Genomic DNA, 5437 nt, shown 5'->3' on the forward strand with positions numbered 1-5437 from the left:
AAAATATAATATAATTTTATTTATTTCACTAAATAACGATACCAGTTATTGAAATGTATATAATCCATAATACAATATATATAAATAAAATTAGTTTAAATTTTATCTATGTTTTAATAATATAGATTCTCAAAAACAGATTTGTACAATTTGTTAAGAATTGATTATAGAAAGTAGAGTGGCGTGCAAATATTTAGGATAAATAATTCACGATAAACAAATATTTTCGATGTGTATTATTAAAATTTTAAACAAAACACAAAATATTTTTCTACAATATATATAGTTATGAAATATTTGGGTAAAACATTTTAATACACAAAATGAAAAGTTAATAAGAATCATAAAGAGATACATGATTATGAAAATTATGTTGCATTAATGACTCAATATTTGTTAGGCAATATTAATAGGGGTGCAAAATAGTTTCCAAAAATATTTTTTTGGAATATTCTTTTGATTAATTTAAATTAAAAATAGTGACATTAATATTGTCAGGCATAAATATAGCAATGGCATACCATTGTAATTAACTTCAAAAACTAAGGGCAAAAACCTATTAGGTATTTTGCTTTAATAGTATAGATAATGTGGAATTAGTTCGGGGTTAACATTAGAAACCGCATATACCCAAATACGAGAAACTTCATATTGTAGCTGTCTGATTTTGTCATGTTGGTTGAGGTTGTTGGATATTGGTTCAGGATATATACAGAGGTCGATATAAATTTGTGGGGTCCAGTTTGATCAGCTGCCTACTAGCCTACTAGGCTTTCGTTCCTTTTTCTTTTTTCTTTTTAGTTATTCGGTTTTGGATTATTATAAAACTGATTAAAACATTAAGAAATTATCCTAAATTAGAAACATTGTTAAAAATTATATATGCATTCACATGATAAAATCCATTCAGTTATTTAAATTGTAATCAATACTAGCATTTTTTGGGCAAAATAATCATTACTAGCTTGGTTTAGTTTGTTTCTGATGCAGATAAATATTTGGAATATTTCCAAATATATTATTTATTTAATTAAGGGTTTTGATAATTATTTTAATGTTTTAGGGTTTTATAGTTTTCTTATATATAGTCTTTTAGACCCTATGGTTGTATGCAGTTTATGATGATTTAATAAAAGGAGTTTTCCAGAAGAGGTTTTTATAAACCACTGTGAAGAGTATTCACAAACCCTAAGAGCTTTTAATTAAGCACTGTGAAGAGTATTCACAAACCCTAGATTCGTGTATTCTTGGAATAAACGGATCTAGTTCTATCCCTAGAAGCTTCCGCTACATCAGTTGGTATCAGAGCCAAACGGTTCTATTATCTTGATCGCAGATGTATCTACAACAACAACAACTAGTTGAGATAGTTGAGATCTTGGAAAAGCTTAAAGAAGATATCAACAAGTTTCAACAAGATTAATAAGAAGTTAGAACAAGATTTCTGCAAGGCATTAAATAAATTCGATGAGGCATTAAAGAAAAGAGAAGTAGCACGAGCTCAAGATGTGCAGTTGGATGATGATGAAAACGAGGAGAGCTTTATCAAAGAAGATATTTGTGTTGTCGATTCTGTCTATAAAGATGAAGTTTGTGCAAAACTCGGACGGGACGAGATCTGTGTAAAGTCTCTGCAGAACGATTTTCGTGCAAAAATAGGGCGAAATTGTATTCATGACGATTTTGTGCAGAATCTTAATTATCTGTTATGTGCAAATTTTGTGCAAAAACGGATTTATGAAGATTCAAGTTACAAACAGATCCGTGCAAAATTCGTGCAAAATATGCTATTGAAGATTCGAGGAAGAGTTTTTCTTGGAAAACGTTTTGGATTCGAAGACTACGATCAAGATTCGAGGACGAATCTTCTCCAACCGGAGAGAATGATGCAGATAAATATTTGGAATATTTCCAAATATATTATTTATTTAATTAAGGGTTTTGATAATTATTTTAATGTTTTAGGGTTTTATAGTTTTCTTATATATAGTCTTTTAGACCCTATGGTTGTATGCAGTTTATGATGATTTAATAAAGGAGTTTTCCAGAAGAGGTTTTGATAAACCACTGAGAAGAGTATTCTCAAACCCTAAAGAGGTTTTATAAACCACTGTGAAGAGTATTCACAACCCTAAGAGCTTTTAATTAAGCACTGTGAAGAGTATTCACAAACCCTAGATTCGTGTATTCTTGGAATAAACGGATCTAGTTCTATCCCTAAAAGCTTCCGCTACATCAGTTTCACTGCATTAAGTTTGTTCCAGTTCAGTTACAATAACCGATTTGGCTTTGTTTTAGTTATCAAAGTGTAAATCTAGTTCGATTTAGCTTATTTAGAGAGAATCGTTGTCAATGCATCATTTCTTTCGTATTACATTTATCTTAAGTTGGATTTCAAATATCTTGATTATGAAATAAAGATGTAGTGTGAATATTCATTATTCATTATTCGGTATCATGATTATGATTATTGTGCTAGTCCAGCAAATTAAAAGAAAAGAAAGAAAGCGTATATATATTAGTCGCAAAGAAAAAAGCGAATATATCATTAACAAGAGTATTGGGAAAACGAAAATAAAAGAAAGAGAAGAGAAGAGTAAGTGACCTATGGAGTATGTGAATAATTATCGGAGAACAAGGGTGACAACCAAAAGGTTGTGGAATAATGGTCCCTGCCAGCTTTCTCTCACAATCACTATCAACTCTATTTGGATTTTCTATATATTCGTTGAAATTTTGGGTAACGATCTTGAAAATAATTTCAATAGAATATTTGTTTTTTTTTTTGTAAAAAGCAATAGAATATTTGTTAGTCTTTTAAACATTAAATATTTAGTTATCTGAATATTTTTTAGTTACGTTGATCTAAATACGAGTTCTGGACTTCTAGTTATTTCGATCAGTTTAAAATACACTCTTTCTTATATAACTTATATATATTTATATATATGTACACACTGATCGTATCAGATATCCGTTCCTAAAAATATTAATATTTGTAATTTGATTGGTTTTTTACAGATATTACATATTAATATTTTTTTTGATTCATAAAGTTACAGTATCTATTTTTTTGTTTGAATTAAAACTGATAATGAATCAATCAAAATTATATATATTTTGCCTAGTCTTGATTAGAATCACTTCAATATCATTCTTGTTTTGGGGAGTTAAAATGACTTTTTCCTTTGTTGTTTCTTTCTTGAATTCCTTTCCATGATCTAAAATTCTCAGACATGCAACCATTAAATTGCTTTTTATGCTTCTTTAAGATATTTATTCTTAGTTGGAATTCAGTATTCCCCCTCCACAATCTAAAATGTTTTATGAATATTTATTTCAAAATAAAAAGTTTAATAGTTTTATAAATAATTGTAGCTTTACTGAAAATTAATTTACAAATAATACTTTAATGTATTATTTATGATTAGCTATTCATTTAAAATTTATACAATTAATAATATCATTTTAGAAAAATAAGTTTTTTTATTTCTTGTATATAACTCAAAGTTAGATTTTGATATACGCTTTCCAAATGTGGGATTTTTTTAAATTAATTAAATTATTTTAAAATAATTTTCTATATAAGATAGTGCATATGTGTGAACACATATATCTGGAACCGAATTGTACCAAACCGAAAACTTTGAAACTAAAATTGAACTTAATATTATAAATAAACGAGCATATTATATATCTCTGGAACTAAAAAATTAAAACCAAACCAAGAACCAAATTTTTACCTGAATTTTACATTAATTATATTTAATTTCTAAATAATCAAATATATTAAAATACTAACAGAAGTACTCAGAAAAAATTATCCAAATATTTTTATCTAAAGTATTGAAAGTATCTGAATTTTCTGATATTTTTTATCAGAACAATCTGAATTGCCCGATATTCAAATTAAACTCCTAAATGATCTAATACTTTTATCTATAAATCCATAATTATCCATAAAACCAAAATCGAAAGGAAGTGAATTAGACCCAAAACGTTTTGCATATTACCCAACTTTGCTGCTCAGCAGAATTAAACCAAAAACAACCCAACCGAAATAAAACCAAACTTTGTAAATACCTAAATGATTTGTAAATTTCTAGAACCAGATACCAAACACAAAAATACTCGAACTGAAACTCAAATGCTAGTGAATAATTGTATATCTACATTTAAATGGAATGGAACAAGCAATATTCTATTTTACAAATTACTTTACTCATTTTATTGGGATAAAAATTCGGTTTATATACAAATTAAGATAAAAACAGTATTTTATATTTGATTCATACATGCAGTCAAAACGGTAACCATGGTCATATATAAGCCAGACTGGGTTATGCTTTTCATGTAGCATCAAAGGTTCTACCAATTGATATGTTTTCAAGAAAATTGAATTTAATAAAAATCTATTAATTTAAAATCCGATAAAACCCAAAAGCTCACCATTAACCCTTTAATCGACACTAGTCAATCCAATAAAAACTCATAAAGAACTTATAATATTGTTTGTTAAAATTGATTAAATTTTTCATATAATTTATAATATTACATAAATGAATAAACTATTTAATTTGTCATATAAAATAAATGCATCACATTTATTTTATGCATTTTACTTTATAGATTCTCTATTTTTCTCTATTTTACAGATCTCTCTTATACCGACGGTCTAACCCCAAACTTCAAAATAAAAAAATTGCAATTAATGAGAATTAAATTTCTTTTGTAATTTAGAATTCTTTGAAGAATTGACATTATCATTAAACAAAAGACATAAATGTTTCTGTTTTAATGAAATATGTGATAATTCAAAATACCTTTTTGAATGTATAAATTTTGATATTTTTTTCCGATTCCTACACAAATACTACAACTATATTTGAAAATTTGGTCATATATTGTAAATAATAAACTGTATTTATTGATTATTATTTTGCAATTTAATGCTACAATATAAATCCACAAATACTATATTGTAATCAATTATTCTTTCCGTTTTGTTTTACTTGTCGTTCTAGATTTCAATATACAAATTAATAAAAAAATTAAGTTTGTATATTTACTAGATAAAAACATAATTACCAATAAACTTAACTAGATTTCAATCAATAAAAATAGTTTAAAATAAAAAATCAATAAATTTTACATTGAAATCTTAAAATGATACTTATTTTGAAACAAAAAATTTGATCTAAATCGACATCTAATTCGAAACGGAGAAAGTAATAATAAAACACTGAATAGTAAATACATGTATTATTTTGAAACGGAAAGAATATTACTCCGTATTTAATTTTCCGATTCCTACACGAAGATACGGAAGTTGCGCTCCAAAATTCAAACCTGATCATTCTTCTTTTCGATTTTTCCCCTCAAAACTCTTATATATTTAAAGTACCATATATTCTTGTGCCATAATGACGGCCTCTAG

The sequence above is a fragment of the Raphanus sativus genome, chromosome 6 (genome assembly GCF_000801105.2).
Source record: "Raphanus sativus cultivar WK10039 chromosome 6, ASM80110v3, whole genome shotgun sequence".
NCBI lineage: Eukaryota > Viridiplantae > Streptophyta > Magnoliopsida > Brassicales > Brassicaceae > Raphanus > Raphanus sativus.